The sequence below is a fragment of the Hemiscyllium ocellatum genome, chromosome 29 (assembly GCF_020745735.1).
Source record: "Hemiscyllium ocellatum isolate sHemOce1 chromosome 29, sHemOce1.pat.X.cur, whole genome shotgun sequence".
NCBI lineage: Eukaryota > Metazoa > Chordata > Chondrichthyes > Orectolobiformes > Hemiscylliidae > Hemiscyllium > Hemiscyllium ocellatum.
Window position 1 is genome coordinate 13,381,902 of NC_083429.1, and position 26,036 is coordinate 13,407,937.

Sequence of the window (26,036 nt, forward strand, 5' to 3'; positions counted from 1 at the left end):
TCCCATTTTCCAGTCGTTTCTTTTCCTTCAAACAGACTCACCCACCCAACCTCTGCTAGGTCCTGCTTCATGGTCCCAAAACTGGCTGTGTTCCAGCATAGCTCCCTAACCTGTGGACCTCTCCTATCATTTTTATAGTTATGTTAAAACTAAGACAGTTGCGGTCACTGGACCCAAAGTGCTCTCTGACTGACACATCAGTCACTTCCTCATCTCGTTTTCTCAGGCGAGATTCAATGTTGCGCCCACCTGAGTAGAGTAGGACCGTCTACATATTGGTCAAGGAAACTTTCTTGGACCCATTTGACAAATTTTTATCCATATGGGCCTTTTATTCTCTGAATGCATAAGTCAATCCAGTGGAAATTAAAACCTCCAATCAATACTGCTCTCTTATTCCTACAGCTATCTACAATCTCTCTAACATCTGCTCTTCTCATACCCGCTGGCTATCTGCGAGTCTGTAATACAGTCCCAACAAAGTGACCGCCCCCTTCTTCTTTATAACTCCTAGCAATATGGCCTCATTTGATGACTCTTTAGGAATATCCTCTCTGAACACCGTTGTTATGTTCTCCCTTATCAAAAGTGCACTCCCCTCCTCATTTACATGTCTTTCTGTCACAACACTGAGCTGCCAGTTCTGCCCTTCTTTCAGCCAAGTTTCTGTTATGGCTATAATATCCCAGTACCCAGAGCCAATCCATGCTCTGAGCTCACCTGCCTTACCAGTAAGGCCTCATGTATCAAACTAAATGTCCTTTAAACCAGAAGTCTTTTCCCTCCCTTGACTGCGCCCCTGGATATCCTGAATAGGAAACGTGCTCTCGGTGGCTGGTGTATTTTCCTCTGACTGGCCGATGGTCTCTCTCGTTTTCAGAATCCCCCTTGTCCAGGTCACCTCTACCCCAGAAGAGACCCCAATGATCCAAGACATAAAAACCCTTCCCCCTCCACCAGCTCCTCAGGCACTCATCCATCCGGCTAGTCTTTTTATTTCCATATTCACTGCGAGCAGCACTGGGAGTAATCTGGGGCTCACTACCTTTGTAGTCCTGCTTCTTAACTTCTTACCTAACTCCTAATGCTCACTTGACCAGATCCCATCCAACTGTATCTATGCCGTGTGTACTGATGTGCACAATTACCACTGGTTGCTTGCCCTCCCCCTGGAGAAAGGGGCAAAACCTGACTTTCCCTTGGGGAACAATGTAGGGAAAGGGACTGAGGTGTTAGTTGGGGAGCACTTTGACAAAGTGATCACAACTGTATTAATTTGAAAACAGTAATGGAAAAGGACAGGCCTGGTCCATAAGTGAAACATCAACATTGTCCTGCCCAATCCAGAAGGTATTGGTCAAGAGCTTTTAACAGTTGATTGTGGACACTATTTGCAGGTAAATGCACCTCAGGCAGGTGGGAAGCTTTCACAAGAAAGGTAAAATGAGAGTTCAGGGTGAGGATATTTCTCTTTGTATGAAGGACAATGCTGATTACAAGTAGAAAATTCTGGATGACTGGGTATATTGACGTTCTGGTCAAGAAAAAGGCGGTCCATGTCATATATGGCCGGCTGGATTCCTCAAAGAACATTGTGGGTACAGTAATACACTGAAGTGGGAAAGCAGTAAGGCAAACAGGAGACCTGAGAAAGCTTTGGCTGATAATGCTGAGGAAAATCCAAAGGGATTCGACATGAATACTAACGACAGAAGATTAACTAGGGACAGAATGTGCCCCCTTAAAGATCAATGGGATAATCCATGTGTGGAACCACAGGAGATGGGTGAGATCCTTGATGAAAATTTCACATCAGTCCTTAAAGACTGGGGAAGTCAGGGAAATATAGGCATCAAAAGGATCCGCATAACAAAACAGAGGGTGTGGAGACTTTAAAACGCCTAAAAAATAGACAAATCCCTGGAGCTAATCATGTATATCCGAGGACACTGGGGTAAACTCAGGAAGAAGTGCCCCTTAAAGAGGTATTTATATCAGTGACAGCCACGGGTGATGGGCTGGAAGCCTGGGCGGTGTTTAATGTTGTGCCAGTGTTTAAAACTGCTGTGAGGGAAAGCAAGGCACCGAAAGACCAATTGGCTTGACGTTAGTGGTGCGTATGGTGTTGGAGGGGGCTCTGAGGGACAGGAGTTACATGCATTTCAAAAGGCCAAGATTGATTAGGGACAGTTGACGCAAAGTACACAAGTAGTGTCTCACAAACTTGCCTGAGTTTATTGTAGACGTGACTAAGAAGATAGAACAGGAAACTGTGTCTATACTGACCATAGCAAGGCCTTGGACAGGGTTTAGCGTGGAACACTGGTTAGTAAGGTTAGATCACATGGGATCAGGGAGAGATAGCCGACTGGATACAAAATTGGCTTGACATTAGGAGACAGAGTGATGGGAGAGGGTTGTTGTGCAGACTAGGAGCCTATGACCAGCAGTGTGCCATAAGGAACAGTGCTGGGTCCACTGTTATGCATCATTTACAAAAAACATTTCAGTAAGAACATGGGAGTCATTGTTAGTAAGTTTGTTGATAAAAGTCCGGATAGAACACGGGTTATAGTGGGCAGGGAATACAGTTATCGAAGGGGATATCGAACAACTGAGCCAGTGGGCCAAGGAATGAAAGATGGAGCTGAATTCAGGTGATGGATTCTGTTCAGACAAACTAGGGAGGACGAACACATTTAATGGTCGGGCCCTGGATAGTGCTATCGAACAGAGAGAGACCAAGGGATGCAGGTCCTTGGACGTTGCATCATAGGTGGACAAGGTGGGGAAAGTGGAATTTGGCACACTTGCCCTCATGGGTCAGAGAATTGAATACATAAGTTGGCACATCATGGTACGGCTGTACAAGGCATTGCTGGGTCCCCAGTTGGAGTACTGTGTGGAATTCTGACCCTCCTGCTTTAGGAAGCATTTCCGGAAACTGTAAATGGAGCAAGGATTGATGAAGATGTTACTGATACTGGAGGGTTTTAGAGAAACGGAGAAGCCGGATAAAGCTGGAAAGCAACATGGGGGGATGAGATAGCTTTGGCAGATAAGGTTAAGGAGATTGCAAGAAAATTCTACAGCACACAAGTACAAAAAAGCAACTAGAGAGACAATAGGGCCCTGCAAAGATCAATAAGGCCATTCATGTGTGGAACCACAGGAGATGGGTAAGACCCTAAATGAACATTTTATGTCAGAAATTACTGCGGTCAGGTCAGTGAAAGAGGCAGTGATGGCTTGTAAAGAGTTCCCATTATCGAAGAGGTAGTGCTGGAGGTCTTCAAATACAAAGGTAGAGAAAGCCCTAAGTCCTGAATAAGTGTATCCCAGAACATTGTGGCAAAGTAGTGGCAGGGACAAGAGCAGACCTATTTGTATCTTTGTCCTTCGATGATACAAATTGCAGGATGATGATTAAAACCACGAGGGATACAGGTAAGGTGATTAGCCAACGTCTTTACCCCAGGGTAGCGGAGCCTATAACTAGATTGAATTGAAGTACAGAAGGGGGAGGTGTTAGCAATTCTGCAAAGTCTAAAAATAGATAATTACTCTGGGCTGGATGGGATTTAGCCTCAGAATCTCTGGGAAGCCAGGAAGGAGGTTGCCAAGCATCAGAGCTAACCACTGAGCCACCGTGTCACCCCAAGAAGGGGAGTGGAGACAATCCTGGCAGTTCTAGACGTGTGAGCCTTACTGTGATCTGGGTAAAGTGCTGGAAAGGCTTGTAAGCGATCGGATTTATAATCATCTGGAGATGAATAAGTTAATTAGGGATGATCAACACGGTTTTGTGAAGGGTAGGTCGTGCTTCACAAGCCTTACTGTGTTCTTTAAGAAGGTGAACAAAAATATGGATGATGGTAAAGCAGTTGATGTGGTGTATATGTATTTCAGGAAGGCGTTTGATATGGTTCCCCATGGTAGGATATTGCCGATAATACGGAGGCATGGGATTGTGGGTGATTTAGCAGCTTGGATCAAAAATTGGCTCACAGAAAGAAGACAGAGTGTAGTGGTTGATGGGAAATATCAATCCTGGAGTTCAGTTACTGGTAGGTTCTGCCAGGATGTGTTTTGGGTCCACTGTTGCTTGTCATTTATATAAGTGACCTGACCGAGGACATTGAAGGATGGGTTAGTAAATTTACAGAAGACACTAAGGTCGGTAGAGTTATGGCTAGTGACGAAGAATGTTGTAGGTTACATAAAAATATAGATAAGCTGGACTGAAAGCTCACAAATGGAGTTTAATGTGGAAAGGTTTGAGGCGATTCACTCTGGAGGGAGTAACAGGAGCACAGAGTACTGGGATAATGGTAAGATTCTTGGTAGTGTAGTTGAACAGAGAGATCTCTATGTCCATGTACATAGATTATTGAAAGTTGCCACCCAGGTTTATGGGATTTTTAAGAAGCCAATCAGTGTGTGAGCTTATATTGGTAGAGGGATTGAGTTCCGGAATGATGAGATCATGCTGCAGCTTTACAAAACTCTGTGTGTAGCCACATTTGTTCAGGTCACTGCATTACAGGATGGATGTGTAAGCTTTGGAAACGATTCAGAGGAGATTTACTAGGAAGTTAACTGGTACGGAGGGAAGGTCTTATGGGGAAAGGCTGAGGGACTTTAAGCTGTTTTAGTTCAAAAGAATGTGTTTGAGGTCAATTAATTGAGACATATAAGATAATCAGCAGGTGAGATGGGTTGGACAGTGAGAGCCTTTTCTCTTGGATGGCGATGCCTACCACGAGGGGAGATAACTTTAAATTGAGGTAGATGCTAATATTAATAAATAGATATGTGACAGATGCCAGAGGTAGGTTCTTTACTCAGAATAGTCGGGGCATGGAATGCATTGCCTGCAACAGTGGTAGACTCGTCAACTATAAGGGCATTTAAACGGTCATTGGATAGGCATATGGACACGATTTGGAAGAGTGTTGGCTACTTGGGCTTCAGATTGGTTCCAGGTTGGTGCAAAATCGAAGGCCGAAGGGCCTGTATTGCGCTGTCATGTTCTAGTGGGCAGAAATATGAGATGGGAGAGGAAGCACTTAAAAGAGATTTTAGGAGAAAATTTTCTACACAGAGGATGGTGCAGTTATGGAATGAGCTTCCAGGGGAAGTGGTAGAGAAAAGTACAATTACAACATGTAAAATACATTTGGGCAGGTACTTGGGGAGGAGAAGGTTTGAAGGGATCCGGTCAAATACAGGGAAACGTGACTTGTTCATGGACTCTGGTCAGCATGGACTAGTTGGATTGAAGGATTGTGCTGCATGCCTCTGTCTCCAATTATTGGAGGAGGAGACTACCGAGAAAAGGCATGTTGTCGACACTGAAGCAAGTTACAGCGATAGGGATGGTAGTCTGGAATGCAGTACATTTCAAATATGTGGAGGGACTATGGGGAAGGGAGGAGGTTACAGAAATAGGAACTGTTATAGGAGTTACAAATTATTGAAGACACTGGTGGACAAGACATGCTGTAGATACAGTGTTGCAGAGTAGTGAGTCTTAGTACAACAGAACTTAGACTGGGGCGGTGATTGAGCCTGGGGTGTGTGTGAACTGTGCTCACCCTCCAGCACTGTATCAATGTCATGTATTGTCAGCCGATGTTTGGTGCCCTCTCGATGCTCCCTGCTCTGTGCACTTTGAGTGATCTCACCTCACTGAAGGATTTATTGAAGGCTCCAGATCTTCCTGTCCTTTGTCTTTCTGGCTGACCATCTTCAATGTGGTGATGGACGAGACACCCAGCAGGTGGGAGGTTAATCGAGTTTGAACCTTCCTGAGTACCTACAGGAGACAGGAATAGGCAGAATGGGAATTGTGCTGCCTCGTCTTTCTTCAGAAGAGAGAGACAGACAGAGACAGACAGAAAGCAAGATACTAAGTGATATCGCCAGAGTGCTGGAAGATATCAGGATCACACAACTGTGTTGGAATAACAGGTTTTGCTTCATTAGGCACTGATATAACCGATCAGGAATGAGCAACCTGTGAGCAGGTGAAGTGATGGCCTAGTGGTATTATTGCTAGAGCATGTATCCCAAACCTCTGCTAATGTTCGGAGGAGGCAGGTTGGATTCCCACCATCAAAAATGGTGGAATTTGAAATCAATAATTCTAAAAATAGTAATTAACAATCCACAAATAAGTATGAGATGTATGACATTGCTGATGTACAAAAAAACCCAAACACTTGTCCTTTCGAGAAGGACATCTGCCCATCCTCACCTGGTCTGCACGACATACACCCAGCAAAGAGTTTGCCTCTCACTGACCCTCTGAAATAGCCGAAAAATTATTCAGCTCAAGGGCAGCTCCGGCTGGGCAAGAAAGGCTGGTCAGCCAGAGATATGTCATCCCATACTTGATTTTAAATATAATCCTTTTGGATGGCCCCACTGGAATGGTGCTGGGACCAGGGTCCTGGCCGATCATGTCAGTAGGTTTATGGACAGAGCTTTAAACTGACAGAGAGGATGCAGGGACAGCGTTCAGGTGAAAGGAGCTTTCCAAATCCAAAGGGAAAAGGTGACACAGCAGAACAGCATGGGAATGTGGCTGAAGACAAGCAAAAGGAATAGGATGGGACAGAGTTTAACTAAAATTGTACATCAGTGAATAGATTTGTGACAATAAATTATGGGAAAGAGTACTTTTTTTGAATGGACAACGTCAATGCAATAAGGTAGATGGATTTGTGACACAGAGATAAAAGAGATTTAGACACCAGGGAAACATGGATACAGGGTGAACAAAAATATTCAGTAGTTCACAACCTTGCCGATACTCGGGCAAAATGGGTAACGCTAACAATAATGGATAACGAAGGCATTACAGAGAAAGCATTTGGCCACAGATCATGAAGTAGAATCAGTCGGAATGTAAATTCTGGCTACTACTTGTCAAGGACACAAGCAGCAGAACAATTTTAGCCAACGAATATTATTCCATTGCTCATCACTGTATTACACAGGAATCATTGGATTTTTAATAAAGGCATTGTGATAATTTTGGAAAACTTCAATATTTGTATAATCTAGGACAATCACACGGACAGTATTGATATTGGAAGAGGAGTTCGGTTAATTTTTTTTGCAGTGTTTCGCTGTGCAGCAGGCTAGGGATGTAACTATGTCAGAGCGACCGTGTGATGAAACTTAGTGAATGAGTAATGTCACCGAGAGAGATCCTTCGGGAAATTGTGATAAAGTACAGTTTAAATACACAAAAAGTTTTAAAGTGAATCACAGAAAGGACAAGCTACAACTAGAAACAAAAATAGCCAATTACATGAGTTTGAGAGGAGAACTGACCAAGATAAACAGCCTAAACAGACTGAAATATGTGTCTGTAAATGGACAGTGGAAAACATTTAAAGGAACAGTATAAAACACAACAGAAGGACATTCCATTGAAACAGTAAAACCCTCAGCAAGAAATCCCCACTGGTTCCTCACTCAGGACAAAAGGGATCATACTAGATTATGAGGCTGAGAAGATCAGCACAAAATACTTAAAATCCTGAAGTGAGAGTGCGCTTTAGGAGTAAATGTTAAATGGATTGCAAAGGGTCTGGTAACAGGAGGAGGGCGTTAGGAAGGGGAATCATTGTCAGGGTTTAATGATACGATAGGAACAGGGAGAGGTGAAGGTGCTGGAGGTGGTGAGAGTGTTACAGAGAGTGGTCAGGTCTAGAATGGTGTTACAAAACCAGTAGATTGCTGCAGCTGGACTTGTTTCCAGAGGTACGGAAGTGCATAGGTATTTTTATTTATTCATTCATTGGATGTAGTTGTCACTGCCTGGAAGAACATTCTTTGACCCGACTGCTAATTACCCAGAGGGTAGCTCAGAGTCAGCCATATTGCTGTAGGTCTGAATCAGATTCCGAAAAGGAGGTAAGTGAACCAAATGAATTCTTCTTACTGAACAACAATATTTTTATGATAGCCTCACCAATGTATTTTACAGATGCACCATGACATCCCAACTCTTACTCTCAATGCTCGCCCCAATGAAGGTAAACATCCCAAACATCTGATTCACCAGCCTGTCTACCTGTGACAACACATTCAAAGAACTGTGTACCTGCATCCCTCGGTCTCTGACTGACAACACCACCCAGGGCCCAAACATTAACTGTACAGGTCCCACACTGGTTTGTTTCACCAAAATAGAGCACTTCACATTTATCTAATTAAACTCCATCTGCTATTCTTCAGCCCACTATCCCAGCAGTCATGTTGTAATATATACGATCTTCTCCACGAACCACTTTACCTCCAATGTCAGTGTCACCCAAGAAGCTTACTTACCAGGAAACCAATATTCCCATCCAAACCATTTATCCAAATGACAAACAACAGGGGACCCACTACACCGCTGGTCACATGCCTCCAGTCAGAAACACATGTCTCCCATCACCCTCTGTCTCCTACCATCAAGCCAATTTTGAATCCAGTTCACTAGCTCCTCCTGAATGCCATCTCCCTTTTACACTGATTTGAGTTTATCACCCAGCTTACCAGACAGAACATAGAACACAGAACAGTTCAGCCCAAGACCCTTCGGCCATGATTTCATGCCAACCTTTTATCCAACTATAAGATCAAAATTACCTACATACCCTTCATTTTACTATTATCCATGTGTCTGTCCAAGAGTCTATTAAATGTCCCAAATGTGTCTAATTTTACTACCACCATTGGCAGTCCATCCAACCACCTACCATTCTCTATCCTCTTATCCATCCTCCATTCACCTTAAAATTATGCCGCCTTGTTACAGCCATTTATTCCATAAGAGGAAAAGTCTCTGACTATTCACTCTCTGTGTGCCTATCATCATTTTGTTCACCTCTACAGGGTTGCCCCACCCCCTTCTTCACTTCAATGAAAAAAGCCTTAGCTCCCTCAAACTTTCTTCATGAGAAATGTTCTCCATTCCAAGCAGCATCCTGGTAAATTTCTTGTGTACCCTCTCTGAAACTTGCACATCCTTCCTGTAAACAGGGGGCCGGAACTGAACACAATATTCCAAGTGTGGTCTCACTAGGAGGCTATTAAGATGCACTAAAACCTCACTGCTTTTAAAATCTATCCCCTTGCTAAGGAAAGCCAACACAATATATGCCTTTTTAACAACCCTACCAACGTGCGTGGCAACTTGAGGGATCTATGGACATAGACCCCATGGTCTCTCTGTTCCTCCACACTGCCAAGTATTCTGCCTTTTAACCCTGAATTCTGTATTAAAATTCAACCTTCCAGAATGAATCACTTCACACTTTTCCAGATTTAACTCCATCTGCAACTTCCAGGCCAGCTGTGTCCTGTCAATGTCCCTATGCAATCTACAATAGCCCTCCACATTACCCACCACTCCAACAATCTTCGCATGATTAGCAAACTTACATAGAACATAGAAAAATACAGCGCAGTACAGGCCCTTTGGCCCTCGATGTTGCGCTGATCCAAGCCCACCTAACCCACACTCGTCCACTATCCTCCATATGCCTATCCAATGCCCGTTTAAATGCCCAGAAAGAGGGAGAATCCACCACTGCTACTGGCAGGGCATTCCATGAACTCACAACTCGCTGAGTAAAGAATCTACCCCTAACATCTGTCCTATACCTACTACCTCTTAATTTAAAGCTATGCCCCCTTGTAATAGTTGACTCCATACGTGGAAAAAGGTTCTCATGGTCAACCCTATCTAAACCCCTAATCATCTTATACACCTCTATCAAGTCACCCCTAAACCTTCTTTTCTCCAATGAAAACAGCCCCAAGTGCCTCAGCCTTTCCTCATACGATCTTCCTACCATACCAGGCAACATCCTGGTAAACCTCCTCTGCACCCGTTCCAGTGCCTCCACATCCTTCCTATCGTATGGCGACCAAAACTGCACACAATACTCCAGATGCGGCCGCACCAGATTCTTATACAATTGCAACATGACCTCAGGACTCGGAACTCAATTCCTCTGCCAATAAAAGCCAGTACACCATATGCCTTCTTCACAGCACTATTTACCTGGGTGGCAACTTTCAGAGATCTGTGTACATGGACACCAAGATCCCTCTGCTCATCCACACTACCAAGTATCTGATCATTAGCCCAGTACCCCATCTTCTTGTTACTCTTACCAAAGTGAATCACTTCACACTTAGCTACATTGAACTCCATTTGCCACCTTTCTGCCCAGCTCTGCAGGCTGATCTATATCCCGCTGTAACCTGCCACATCCTTCCTCACTGTCAACAACTCCACCGACTTTCGTATCATTCGCAAACTTGCTCACCCAACCTTCTAGCCCCTCCTCCAGGTCATTTATAAAAATGACAAACAGTAATGGTCCCAAAACAGATCCTTGCGAACATCAACTACTACCCTCTGTCGTCTTCCAGCCAGCCAATTCCTAATCCAAACCTCCAACGCACCCTCAATGCCATAACGCCGTATTTTTTGCAGTAGCCTACCATGGGGAACCTTATCAAATGCCTTACTAAAATCCATATACACCACATCTACTGCTTTACCCTCATCCACCTCCTTAGTCACCTTCTCAAAGAATTCAATAAGGTTTGTGAGGCACGACCTGCCCTTCACAAAACCATGCTGACTATCCTTGATCACATTATTCCTATCCAGATGTTCATAAATTCTATCCCTTACAATTCTCTGTAAGACTTTGCCCACAACAGAAGTGTGACTCACCGGACTATAGTTACTAGGGTTATCCCTACTCCCCTTCTTGAACAAGGGAACCACATTTGCTATCCTCCAGTCTTCTGGCACTATTCCTGTAGACAACGAGGACATAAAAATCAAGGCCAATGACTCTGCAATCTCCTCCCTTGCTTCCCAGAGAATCCTAGGATAAATGCCATCAGGCCCAGGGGACTTTTCACCCTTTCCAGAATTTCCAACACCTCTTCCCTACATACCTCAAAGCCATCCATTCTAATTAATTGTGACTCAATATTCACTTCGGCAACAATGTCCTGTTCCTGAGTGAATACTGACGAAAAGTATTCATTCAGTATCTCCCCAATCTCTTCAGCCTCCACACGCAACTTCTCATTACTATCCTTGACTGGACCTATTCCTACCCTAGTCATTCTTTTATTCCTGACATACCTATAGAAAGCCTTTGGGTTTTCCCTAATCCTACCAACTCAGGACTTTTCATGTCCCCTCCTTGCTGCTCTTAGCTCTCTTTAGATCCTTCCTGGCTACCTTATAACTCTCAATTTCCCCAATTGAACCTTCACGCCTCATCTTTACATAGGCCGCCCTCATCCCTTTAACCAGGGTAACCAATTCCGTATAAACCACGGCTCCCTCACTCAACCCTTTCCTCCCTGCCTGACAGGTACATACTTATCAAGGCCACTCAATAGTTGCTCCTTGAACAAGCTCCATATATCGATTGCACCCTTCTCTTGAAGCCTACTTTTCCAAGCCACGCATCCTAAGTCATTCCTCACCGCAAATAATTTCCCTGCCCCCAGCTATAACTCTTGCCCTGCAGTGCACACTTATCCCTCTCCATCACCAGATTAACAGTCACCGAATTGTGATCACTGTCCCCAAAGTGCTCACCTACCTCCAATTCTAACACCTGGCCTGGTTCGTTACCCAGAACCAAATCCAGTATGGCCTCACCTCTTACTAACCCACTCTCCAAAATCCACATCCAAGTCATTTATAAAAATCACAGAGAGCAGAGTCCCAGAGGCGACTGTTACAGAACACCACTGGTCACTGAGCTCCAGACTCAATACTGTCCACCTGCTGCCACCCTCTGTCTTTTCTGTGCCATCCAATCCTGTATCCAGACAGACAGATTTCCCTGTATTCCATGCATCCTTATTTTCTGAATGAGCCATCAACGTATTCGCTCATATCCTCAAATAATTCAATAAGATTTGTGAGGCATGACCTGCCCCTCACAAACCCGTGCTGACTGTCTCTAATTTAACTATAGTTTTCCAAGTAGTCATAAATCCTGTCTTTAGTGTCCTCGCCAATAATCTGCACCCCACAGACATTAGACTAAAACTGTAATTCCCAGGATTGTACCTCCGTAACATGGCCCGGACTCTACAAATCTTCCCTCCTCTGCCATGTTCCCCAGAAGGGCACTGGAGGGTGGTAGGGGTTACAGAGACAGGGAGGGATATCAGGACAAAAGGATTTTGCAGACATTAGGAGGGTTGCAGTGCCAAAAGGAGACTTCAGTGATTGTGAGGTTTCATAGTGATGAAGGTAGTTGAGGAGGGAGGGAGGGAGGATTGTAGGGAATTAAGAGAGTTCACAGTTTAGGTGCTTTGTTAGGGCTGCAAGTGGTTACTGAGTTGGGGAGGGTGTAAGCACTGGTGGATATTACAGAAACATGTGGTTTTAGTTGCAGTGCAGGAAGAGGATGCAGGAAGCTGGAGAGTATGGGGTCTGAACGAGGTTGCACAAATGGGAAGAGTTGTCAGGAGTGGAGGTGTTTACAGAGACAGCAATGGTCTGATCTGGAGCAGAGGACCCAGATTGGGAGGGATGTGGGGACTGGAGGTGGTTTCACGGGGAGGGAGGACCATAGACCCATAGGGGGGGACAGAAATGTGGAGAGCTGCAGGGTTGACGGGTTCAAGGAGTTGGGAATGATGGGAGGGATAGAGAAGTTTACCGGGATAAGGATGTTTGTAGAACAGGGCTGGATCACACAGACAGGGACTGTTTTAGGGAACTGAGCAGATTACAGAGATAAAGAGGTTTGTATCATCTGGAGGAACAAACAGAGATATGGAGGGTCATCGTGACTGAAGATGTTTGTAGATATAGGAAGGTTTATGTTCTGGGGGCTATTTAGACATGGAGGCTGTGGAATCTGGATTCGTTTTTCAGAGATTGAGGTAGCAAGTTTGGTCGGAGACAGTTTCACAGATAAGGGAGCATAGCACAAACAGGAGGAAGTTCCTGCGTTAGGAAGGGTTCGAGTGGAGAGTGATGTTTACACAGATAGGGGTGTAAGAGCTGTAGAAGGTTATGGAGATGCGTAACTGGATGGATTTACAGGAGGAGCTTACATTGACACGGTGGGTGATAGTGACGGGAGAATGTTACATAGTTAATGAGTCTTGAAGGAACAGGATCGGGAGAGGCACTGGCATTGGAGTGGGATCTACAGATCGGGAGTGTTGCAGGGACCTGAGAGGATAACACAGATAGGGATGGTGGTAGGGTCTCCACAGACTGATGGCGGTTTAGGGACTGGAAGACTGCAGGGGTTAATGGAGAGCTGAAGAGTTGGAGCAGTTCGCAGAGGAAGGATTCTCCGACAGGAGTAGGTCACAGATAGTGAGGTTTGTGTTGCCTGAGTTAGTTAAAGAGAGGGGAGTTTTCGGGTCCAGAAGAGATTACACTGACAGGGACAGTTGAAGAAAGTGAAGCAAAAATGCATGGAGAAGGTTACACAGATAGGGAGGTGAGTAGGGACTGAAGGTGAATACACAAACATGGAGGGTTGTATTGTTAGACGGAGCTTAGAGGGATAGGGACTGGTGTAGGGATTTACACAGAGAGGGAAGGTTGTGTTTTTGGAGATGTTTACACTGATACAGACAGTGTGAAGGAGTGTTTAATGGACTACAGAAGAGCTCAGAGTGAATGTATTATGGAGAGTGGAGGAGATTACAGACACAGAGATGGCTGTCGGGTTGAAGAGCTTCTACAGATCCTCAGTGCTGTAAGGCTGGAGGGAGGTTACAATAATAAGGGTTTCCTACACTTAATGACGTTTTTGATATAGAGAATGTTTTTTGGGGGGGGGGGGGTTGCAGGATGGAACAGTGATTGGGAGTGATGTAACCAATGACAACAGTTATAAGGATTGTTCTAAAAGCAGGAAGAGGTGGCAGTCATATCGATCGTGGTAAGGACTGCAGTAGCTGACATCGCCAAGGAGTGTTTTAGAGACTGTTGGAGATTACACATATAAGGAGAGTATTGGGGATGAGGCAAGGTTCAAGAGACAGGGATGGTTGACAGGACTGGACAATAACCTGAATAGAATCTCCACAGTGTGGAAAAAGGCCATTTGGCCCAACAAGCCCACACCAACCCTCTAAAGAGCATCCTAACCAGACCCATCCCTCTCCCTCTTCATTAAACCCTGCATTTCTCATGAAGAACTCACCTAAAGCACACTTGCCTGAATACTACAGTCAATTTATGGTGGCCAATCACGTATCGTGCAAATGTCGAGCTATGGCAGGAAACTAAAGCACCCGGAAGAAACCTACACAGTCAGGGGGGAGAACATGCAAAGTCCACACAGACAGTCGGCCAAGGCTGGAATTGAAGCCAGGTTCCAGGCACAGTGAGGCTGATTATACAGAGCACTGCAGAGATTGGACTAGGTCACAAAGTTCACAAGGTTTATTGGAACAGGAAGAGAATATAGTCAGGGACAGGATAAGGTTCCATAGATGGTGTCCATGAGAGGGACTGGAGGAGGTGAACGCAATAGGGAGGGTTGTGGATTCTCTCTACAATTAGAGGTAGGGACAGTTGGGGAGACTGGATGAAGTTAGTCATACTCAGAGTTGTACACATTGGGTGAGGTTACTGAGTTAGCAAGGATTCTTTGGACTGGCTGAGGTTATCGACAGAGGCAGTTGTGAGAATGAGAGTTATTACAACAACTGAGAGGATATTTCAGGGACATGGATGGTTTTAGTGGCTGCAGGATGTTCGAGAGCTAGGAAGGCTAGTACTGACTGGAGGTGGTCAAAGGTACGGAACATTGTAGTGTTGGGAGTTAGTCACAGAGACAGAGAAGATTGAAGAGAGAGAGGGCATGGTTACAGATCTCGGGAGCGTTCAGGAAACTTCAGAACAATACACAATGGGAGGGTTGGTAGGAAACGCTGTACAAACAGTGAGGTGAATTGGATGATGGAAGGTTAGAGATAATGAGGTGCTGTAGGACAGGATGGAGGACTGCTGTTGGGATTGGAGAAGGTTACAGCAACATGATTGGGCTGTAGTGCTGGACAAGATGACAGACATAAGGATTTTTAGAGTGTTTCGGTGATAATGGTCCTAACACTAGCTTTCAAAGTCATTTTGGTAAAATAAGGATAGGGCAGAAGTGAAGACGCCAAATTTGTGGAAGCCCCATCATCCTTAGAATATTACTGTCACTGGGCATTATCACTATCACGAGACAGAATCTGGCAAACACAGACCGGGAGGAACTTTTTGCTGTTGGTTTCACACTCAGAAACAGGAATTATGTTAAATTGATACAGGGAGAATTCAAGGCCAGTGTGTTCTGCGCAGAATGAATGACAAAGGCAGTAACTCCAGTGAATACTGGTCAAGCGATATCCTGAGCTTGATAAAGGAAATACAAGGCGATGAAAACAGGCAAAGACCGACCAACATATAGATAGTGCAAGGCAATCCTTAAAATGACGGGCAAATAATGGGCATGAAATATCCTTGGCAGATACTGTTAAGGAGAGGCCCAGGGAATTTAATGAGTATAGTTCGAGGAAGAGGATTCCCAGGTAAACAGCGAGGCTTGTTAGAAACCAAAGGGCCAATCTGTAATGGAGCCAGTGGAAATCGGTGAGAACTTCAATGAATACTTCCATCTGTATTCACACAGGAGAAAGACATTGTCGCCGGGGATTTCAGTTGGGACGGTGAGGTTCGAGAACAAGAAAAGATGAATAAGGAGGAGATATTAAATGTTTTCACAGGCATAAAGGTGGAGAAATCCCCAGTGCCTAATGAAATGTATTCCAGGCCGCTATGGGAGGTAAGGGAGGAGATTGTTGGGCTCCTGGTGGATATATATAAAACTTTGCTGGCCACAGGTGAAGTGTTGAATGACTGGAGGATCGCTAATGCGGTTCTTTTGTTCAAGAAGGGCAGCAGGGACAGGCCAGGTAATTACAGAGCAGATAGTCTGACAGCAGGGGGAGGGAAAATATTGCAATGAATTTTGAGGATGAATCAACACTTCCAAAGGCAAGGATCACCTCTGCAGCATCATCACAGATTTGGAAGAGTGAGATACTGTCTGAGGAATTCAGTTCAGTTTTTTTTGAAATGGTGTCGAAAAATATTGATGAGGGCATTGCAGATGATGCGGTTTACATGGACTTGAATAAGACCTTTGACAAGGTCCCTCGTGGAAGGCTGGTTCAAAAGTAAAGAGCCATTGGGATCCAAGGCAAGTTGGTAATGTGGATTAAAAAAAACAGTGGATAGACTTCTCGTGTTTGAAATTCTTTCACCAGTGGGTGCACCACAGGGATCTGCGCAGGAAGCATTGCTGGTTATTTTGTGGAATAATAACTCCGATGTAAAAACAGAAGGAATCATTAGTAGGTTTGCAGATGACATGAAAGGTGAGGGATGGTCTCAGACTGCAGTCAGATATCAATCAGATGATAAACTGAGCAGAGTAATGGCAGATGGAGTTTACTTCTGATCACTGTGAGGCAATGCACTATGGGAAGTCTCATAAGTGAACGATATACATCATGAATAGTAGGTCCTCCTGGAGTACTGAGGAACACAGGGACATTGGTGAACAAGTTTCTGGACGTCTCAAGGTGTCAGCATAAGTGGACCTGAACTGGGAGCAGGAGCGGGACCCATATCCTGGTGGGGCGATTGTTAGAGCTGCTTGAGAGGATATAATCTGATCTGGCAGGATGTTGCAACTTAAACAGTTGGAAGGCCAGAAAGAAGATTGAGGTTGGTGCACAAGTTAAAGAGAGCAATTTCAGCAGACAAGGCAGGCACGAATATAGCAAGAAATGCGGGAGGGGTGGAAACTGATGATTAAACTGCATTTACTTCAATGCAAGGGACCTGATAGCTAAGGAGAATGACCTCACGACATGGATTGGAACATGGGACTGGGAGATTATAGTTACAACAGAAACACAACTGAGGGAGGGTGAGGACTGGCAGCTCATTGTTTCAAGTTGGAGATGCTACAGGAAGCATCGAAGGGGAGGCAAGAGAGGACGTGTGGTGGTGGGTTTTGATTGCATGAATCATCCCAGCAGTACTTAGAGAGGATATTCCGATGGGATCACCCAGTGAACCTATGTTTGTGGAACTGAGAAATAAGAATGGGTCATCACTCTGACACGATTGTCCCACTGACCCCGAATAATCAGTGGCAGAGTGAGGAATAAATATATCAGGAGATCTCAAATATCAATCATAATAATAGGACTGTTATGGTTGGGGTTTTCAAATCTTCCAAACCTAGACTGGGACTGCCAGTGTTCAGTGTTTGCAAGGGAGGAATTTGGTAATTGTGTTCCAGAAACTCCCAATTAATATGAAAATGGTCTGAAAAGAGAAAGGGGCAAAATCTGACCTTCCCTTGGGTATTAAGGTCGGGAAAGGGACTGAGGTGTGAGTGGGAAAGCATTTTGCCAAAGTGACCACAATTCTATTAATTTGAAAACAGCTTCGGAAAAGGACTGGCCTGGTCCACAGGTTCAAGTCATAAAATGGGGCCTGACCAATCTTGATCGTGTTAGCCAGGAACGTTCAAAAGGTGATTGGGCAGTCTATTTGCAGGGAAAGGGAAGTCTGGCAAGTGAGAATATTTCAAAATTGAGACAAATTGAGCGATCACCACCAGCAGGTTTCTGGTTGTGTGCAACTCAATGCTGACAGCATTAGGAGATACTGGCTGTCTATTGAGGGTCTGGTCAAGGAATAGGGGCTACGTGTCAGGTATAGCCAGCTGGATCAAGGGAACCTCTGAGGATCACAGGGGCCGTAGGAATATACTTTGGGTGGAAACCAGGAATGCAGAAAGGGTACATGAAATAGCCTTGGCAGATAATGAGAAGAAGAATCCAAAAGTGATTGTATTAATATATTGAGTAAAAGAAAACTCGAGACAAAATATTGCTGCTTAATGATCAATGAGGCCATGGATGTGTGGAACAGCAGGATATGGCTAAGACATTAAAGACATTTTTTACTCCAGAACTTACTGTGGACAAAAACTGGCGAACTCAAGGAATAAGAGTAATACGTTAGTCCATATTTGGAGTTCGCTGCAATTCCAGTATCCCCAAGATAGGAAGGATGTTGTGCAATTTGAATGTGTTCAGAAAAAAATCACAAGATGTTGACAGGGTTGTTGCTGAATAAGTTGTGGTTATTTTCTCCGGAGCGTCGGACACTGAGGGGTGACCTGACAGAGGTTTATAGAAACATGAGGGGCATGGATTGGGTAAACATTCAAGGTCTTTGCCCAAGGGTTGGGAAGTCCAAAACTAGAGAGCAGAGGTTTAAGGTTAGAGGGGAAAGGAATAAAAAGGGATAGCCTTTTCATGCACATGGCGATGTGTGTATGGAATGGGCTTAGAGAGAAAATAGCAGATATTGATACTATGACAACTTTTAAGAGATATCTGGATGGGTTTATGAATAATAAGGGTTTAGAGGTACATGGGCCAAGTGCTGTAAAATGAGATGGATGTACTTACATCTTCTGGTCAGCATGGGCGAGTTGGACTGAAGAGTCTGTTCCTATCCTGTACATCTCTATGCCTTGAAAAGAGGGCATGTTATAGAAGAGGTGGTGCTGGAGGTTTTAAAACACAAATTTATGGAAAGCCCCAGGACCTGATTAAGTGTATCACAGGACATTGTGTGATGCTAGGGAATAAATTGTGAAGCCCTGAGCAAAGATATTTGTACCATTGACAGCCATGTGTGATGGGCTGGAAGGCTAGAGGGTGGCATTGTCAGCAGTGAAGGAGGTTTTTTGAGATTACAAAGGGATCTTGATGAAATGGGTGAATGCGCTGAAAAACTGTAGATGGAATTCAATCTGAATAAATGCAAGGTAAAATAAACAATTGCAGAGCTTATAAAATTAATGTTAGGGCCTCGGTTAGTGTTTTAGAGTGGAGGGACCTCTGGGTTCAGGTACATAATTCTTGAAGTTTGCATCACAGGATGGATAAGACAGTGCTTGGCATGCCTGACTGTTGCTCAGTCCATTGAGTGTGTGATTTGGGACGTCATGTTGAAATTGCACAGACATTGGTGAGGCCTGTTCTGCAAAACTCTGTCCAGTTCTGGTCGCCCGGTTATAGGGAGGATATTATTAAGCTGCAGGGGATTCGGAAAAGATTAACCAGGGCGTTGTTGAATATGGAAGGCTTGAGTTCTGAAAAATGGTTGGATCGGGTGAGTCTTTTTTTTACAGGAGTCTGGATGTTGAGAAGTGATGTTATAAAAGTTTATTTTAAAAAATGAGTTTTTTAGATCGATTAAATGGTAATTGTCTTTTCTGTAGGATGGGGGAGTCTCAAAAGGAGAGACCACAATTTAAAGGTTAGAAGAGTGAGATGTTCAAAAAAAAGGCATGGGGGGAAATTGTTACACAGAGGGTGTTTTGATTGTGGAATGAACTTCCTGAGGAAGGGTGGATGTGGGTACAATTACAACGGTTAAAAAACAGAGATACTAAACTAGTATTTTTCATCAGATTTTACTGTGGAAAAGGATATGGAAGATACAGAATGGAGGGAAATAGATGGTGACACCTTGCAAAATGTCCATATTACAGAGGAGCAAGTGTTGGATGTCTTGAAATGCATAAAGGTGGATAAATTCGCAGGACCTGATCAGGTGTAATCGAGAACTCTGTGGGAAGTTACAGAAATGATTACTGGACCTCTTGCTGAGATATTTGTATCATAGATTGTCACAGGTGAGACGCCGGAAGACTGTAAGTTTGCAAAAGTGGTGCCATTGTTTAAGAAGAGTGGAAAGGACAAGCCAGGGAATTGCAGAGCAGTGAGCCTGACCTCGGTGGTGGGCAAGCTGTTTGGAGGGAATCCTGAGGGAGAGGATGTACATATATTTGGAAAGGCAAGGACTGATTAGGGATAGTCAACATGGCTTTATGCATGTCTCACAAACTTGATTGAGTTTTTTGAAGAAGTAACAAAGAGGATTGATGAGGGCTGAGCGGTAGATGTGATCTATATGGACTTCAGTAAAACGTTCGACAAGATTCCCCATGGGAGATTGATTCGCATGGTTCGATCTCATGGAACACAGGGAGAACTAGCCATTTAGATACAGAGGTAAAAACAATGACTGCAGATGCTGGAAACTAGATTCTGGATTAGTGTTGCTGGAAGAGCACAGCAGTTCTGGCAATATCCAAAGTGCAGCAAAATCGACGTTTCGGGCAAAAGACCTTCATCAGGAATAAAGGCAGTGAGCCTGCAGCGTGGAGGGACTCCCTGAGATTCTTGTAGAGAGAGGAGGAAAACTTCTTCAAGGCAGGCATCCTTGCAAGAGGATTCGCAGTCCGGTTAAAATCAATGAGGTAAAAACAATGACTGCAGATGCTGGAAACCAGATTCCGGATTAGTGGTGCTGGAAGAGCACACAGCTTCCATGTCTTTCTCCACAGTAAATCCGAACACAAAATATTTGTTCAGTATCTCACCCATCAGCAGTCATTCCACACAGACAGCCACATTGACCTTTCAGGGGCCCGATTCTCTCCCGAGCTGATTTTTAGCCCTTGTTGAAACCTATCGAAATTTCAAATATCCCTCTACTGCAACTAGCCTCCCCTACCCTTATCTATTCTGCATTTATGGTCGCACCAAAATGCAGAATCCAACAGATTTAAAATATTCCCTTTTTATAAAATCATGTGTCTCCCATTGTTTCTAAGCATCCAGTTATCATTTGTTGTCATATCCTTTAAAACACATTCCAGCACGTTCCCGACTTACTGTCAGGCGAACACTATTTGGTTTCAGATTGACAGCAGAAAGGGGTGAAAAGTTCTTGTTTATCAATCTGAAAAATGTAGCTTACGGATCAGCAGGTAATAGAGAAGGCAAATCAAATGATGGCACTTGTTACAGAGGGAATGTCTGAAAATAGGGAGGTCTTGGTAAAATGATGCAAGGTACAAGTCAAACCACACCTAGGTTATAATGAACAGTATGCGTGCCCTAAGGAAAGACATTCTTGTGTTGGAGGCAGGCCAGGGAAGGTTCACTCGGCTGATCCTGAAGGTAGTGGGATTTTCCAATGAGCAGAGGTGGAGAAGATTGACTTGGAACGCATTGGGATTTTGTAGAATAGGAGAGAAATTGAATGAAACATCCAGGATTGTGAGGGGCTTGGACAGGGTAGATGCCGTTAAGTTAGAAAATAGAACAGTACAGCACAGTAATAGGCCCTTTGGCCCACCATGGCTGTGCTGACCATGATGCTCTTCTAAACTAATCCCATCTGCCTGCACATGGGCGATATCCCTCTATTCTCTGCCTGTTCATGTTTCTGTCTAAATGTCACTTCAAAACTTTGCTCTCATTGCCACCTCTCCCACCTCCTGAGCAGCTTCCACCCTCTCGGTAAAGAAAACTGGCCTCATTCATCTCACTTAAAACTTCTCACTCTCACCTTCAACCGAGGACCCTGGTATTTGATATTTCGACATTGGAAGAAGGAGTCCAACTATCCACGCCTCTCCTAATGCTATATATACCTGTACCAGGTCACCCCTCATTCTCTAATATTCTCGCAAAACAATTCAACTGGGTCCAACCTCCTTACAGTAAACATATTCTCGTCCAGGCAACATGCTGCCAACCCTCTGCTGCAACCTCCCCAAAGCCTCCACATCCTTCCTGTACTGTGGCGATGAGAACAACACACAACCTTCCAAACATGGCCGAATGAAGTTTCATTCAGTCACAACATGATATGCAAACGTCTCCACTCAATACTGTGACCAATGAAGGTAACCATACCATACTCCTCCTTTACCACCACATCCTCCTGTGTTGTTATTTTCCGGGAGCTACGAATTTACATCCAAGGTCATCTGTTTATCAATGTTTCCAATTAGTCAATTGGTGCACTTCTCTCTTCTATTTGACTTCATAAATGTATCACTTCACACTTGTCCCGATGAAATTTGATTGGCCATTTCTCTGCACAGCGTCCCAACTGATCTACACACTGATGCAACCTTTAACCCTCTTCCTCACTATTCACAATTCCCCTAACTATCCCTAATCATGACATGCCTTTCCAAATGTATTCTGCAAAATTCGAATCAAACTGCTGACCTTTTCATCTGAATCACAGATATAAATTACGCACAGACATCGCAGCACTGATCCTTGTGAAACACCATTGGCCACAGACTTCTAATTAGAAATTGACCACTCCACATGCCTCAGTCTACTATCACAAAGACAATATTGTATCCAACTTACCAACGAGCATGGATTGTGATTTGTTCTTCCAGATGCCCCTTGCTATTTGTAAGCTGTCCATTCAAAATGACTCTATGTTTTGATTCCCAGATTAAATTGGCTGTCTCACTAATGCACTGATTGCATCCTTTCTTCACAACAAAATGGGACCTTGTTTGGTTTTTTGTTGATCTGCCTAAATCCGTACAACCCCTCAATAATCACATTGCTGTCATGGTCATTGTGCAGCCACCGTTCACAACAACAGTTCGATCATATCTGTTCCCTTCAGTTAATGCTGTTGTTCCATCTGCCTTGTTGCAAATGCATGGCGCGTGTCACCGAGAGAGGGCCTTGGAGGGATGGATAGAGGTCACACAGTGGAAGAGATGTTTGGGGGCACGACAATGTTGCAGGGTTAAACATAGTTACAGTTGCTACAGAAGGTTTGCAGGAGAAAACATTTCATTGTTTGGAGGAAGTTAGAGAGATAAAGCGTCTTTGATTAGACTTCAGAGAAAGGGATGTGTGTAGGATTGTGGATCGTTACATGGTCTTTGTTGATCAGGGTGTAGAAACATTCACATGATTCCAGGATGTCATACATTTAACGACAGTTGTGGGATCTGGAGGATATCACAGTGATAGGGAGGGTGGTATGGACTGGAGAATATTACAGGGAAAGGGAGGGTGGTATGGACTGGAGAATGTTGCAAGCACATGGAAGATAATACAAACAGGAGAATGTTGCACGGATATGGAGGAAGTTGTAGACCGAATAAACTTAGAAGGAGAGGTAATTTTATGCACTGGAAGGTATGTCAGAGAGAGTGAGTGGTGTGCATGCTGCAAGACACTACAGGGATAAGGAAGCTTGTAGAGACTGGAGGAGAGAGTCATAGAGAGGCTTGTGAGAGACCAGATTCACTTATGAGCATAGGATGTGCTACAGTAAGCAGAATCTTTTGCAGATATAAACGAGGATACAATGGCCACAAAGCAGTCACACCTATACATAGGTATATAGGAACGGAAGGATTTGAAGAGATTACACAGACTGGGAGTATTGTATGCAATGGAGGAGATTAACCTGATAGGGACGGTTTTAGAGATTCAACAATGTTAGGAAATAATGAGAGTTGCAATGGTGATAGCAGGTTTCAACAATTCGGAGGATATAGAGCTGAAGGAGCTTTGTCAGTTAGCAATGGTACAGTACAGGGAATTGTAGTGGCTTCCCTTTCATAAGCAATCCATAAGCACTTAAAACAGCCTGTTTGACATGTGCATTATCTCTCGACCATTCATCAGACAGCGCTGCAAATACTTCACTGCCTCCGCCTACCAGCTTAGACAGAACTAGCATTACCCAGAAGACCTCGGGCCACTCTGTCTGTCTGTGCAATTTTTCAAATGAAATACAGAGTTCCTTGACAGTATAGTCACAGGTAGCGAAGAAGGCACTTGATATGCATTCCCTTACTGGTCAGAGTATTGAATACAGGAGTTGGGAGGTGATGTTGCGGCCGTACAGGACAGTGGTCAGGCCAGTTTTGGAATACTGCATGCAACTCTGTTCTACTTCCAATCAGAAGAATGCTGTGAAAATGGAAAGGTTTCAGAAAAGATTTACAAGGATGTAGCCATGGTTGAGCTATAGGGAGAATTGAACAGCTGATGGTTGTTTTTCCTGGAGAGTCGGAGGCTGAGGGGTGACTTTATAGAGTTTTATAAAATCAAGAGGGGCATGGATAGGGTAAATAGACAAAGTATTTCCCCTGGGGTGTGCGAGTCCAGAATTGTAGGGCGAGGTTTAGGGTGAGAGTAGGAAGTTATAAAAGAGAACTAAGGGGCAACTCTTTCACGCAGAGGATAGTACATGTATGGAATGAGCTGCCAGAGTAAGTGGTGGAGGCTAGTACAACTGCAACAGTGAAAAGGCATCTGGATGGGTGTATGAATAGGAAGGGTTTAGAGGGAGATGGGCCGGGTGTTAGCAGGTGGGATTACATTGGGTTGGGATATCTGATCTGCAGGATGAGACCGTGAATGGGTTGTGGAACCTGGATGATGTTATGATTTGAACAACAGGTAACTTTTGATTGGATCTTTCGGCCAATCTTACAGGTGGTACAATTGCAACATTTAAGAAACGTTTGGATGGATATGTGAGTAGAAATAGTTTGGAGGGATATAGGCCAGGTACTGGCAGGTGGGACTAGACTGGGTTGGAAAATCCTGTTGGCATGGATGCGCTTGACTGAAGGGTCTGTTTCCATGCTGTACATCTCTATAACTGTAAGATCGGCTGAATGGTACATTCAAAAATTGCCTGTGGTTCAAATCATAATACCCTCCAGGTTCCAAAACCCATCCTCGGTCACATCCTGAGGTTCTATGAATCCCCCAACCTCCTGCAGGTCCCAAGCCCCTTCCTACATTTGTACCATTCTCCAGGTTCTGCAGCCCTTCATACCTCGTAACATGGCCCAGACTCTCCAACTCCTCCTTCGTATGCAATGTTCCGCAGAAGGGCATTGGAGAATGGTGAGGGTTAGAGAGATATGGAGGGACATCAGGATTTTGCAAACATTAGGAATGTAAGGACTTGAGGAGGTTTCACAGTTTATGAGTGTTGTAGGGACTGGAGCAACTTACAAAGGTAGGGATAGTTTGAGATTGGAGGATTCTGAAGTAAACCTTTATGTGGTTAAAGGCAGGATTCTTAGCAGCATGCAGGAACAAAGGGATCCTGTGTCCTTCAGGTCACCACCCAAGTTGACAGGGTGTTAAGAAGGCGGATGGTGGGTTTGCTTTCATTAGCAGGGGGATTGAGTTTAAGAGATGCGAGATTTTGCTGCAGTTCTACAGAACCCCAGTTAGACCACACTTGGAATATTGTGAACAGTTCTGTTCGCTTCATTATAGGAAGGATGTGGAAGCTTTAAAGGCGGTGCAGAGGAGATTGAGCAGGCTACTGTCTGGACTGGAGGGCATGCCCATAGAAGGTAGGTTGTAGAAGCTGGGGCTTTTCTGATCAGAGCGAAGAAGGAAGAATGGTGACATGATAGAGGTGTACAAGGGAATGAGAGGCATAGATAGAGTGGATAACCAGAGACTGTTTCCCATGGAGAAATGGCTATCACAAGGGGACATAAGTTTAAGGTAATTGGCGGAGTGTTTAGCTTAGCTATCAGAGGGTTACGGGCCAGGTGCTGGCAGGTATGGGTTGGGATATCCTGTCGGCATGGACAGGACTGGTATGTTATTACACAGAGTCTGATGGGTGCGTGGAATGGATTGCCAGCCGTGGTAGTAAATTGCAGACACATTACAGACATCTAAGCAACTCTTGGATAGGCACATCAATGACAGTAAAATGTAAGGTATGTAGGTTCGCTTCGTCTTCAGAATAGGATAAAAGGTCAGCACAATATTGAGGGCTGAATGGCTTGTACCGGAATGTGCTATTCCATGTTCTAAATAGCAAGGGTTATGATGGCAAAAAGAGGTTCCGGGAAGCGGGAGAGGATGTGATCTGAATGAAGTGACACAAATAGGAGGCATTGCTAAGGTTGTATGGGGTAACAGAGACAGCAATGGTCTGATCTGGAGCAGATGACCAGACTGGGAGGTGCTTTCACAGGGAGGGCGGAGCACAGAGCCACAGGAGGTTACAGAAATGTGGAGAGCTATCGGGCCTA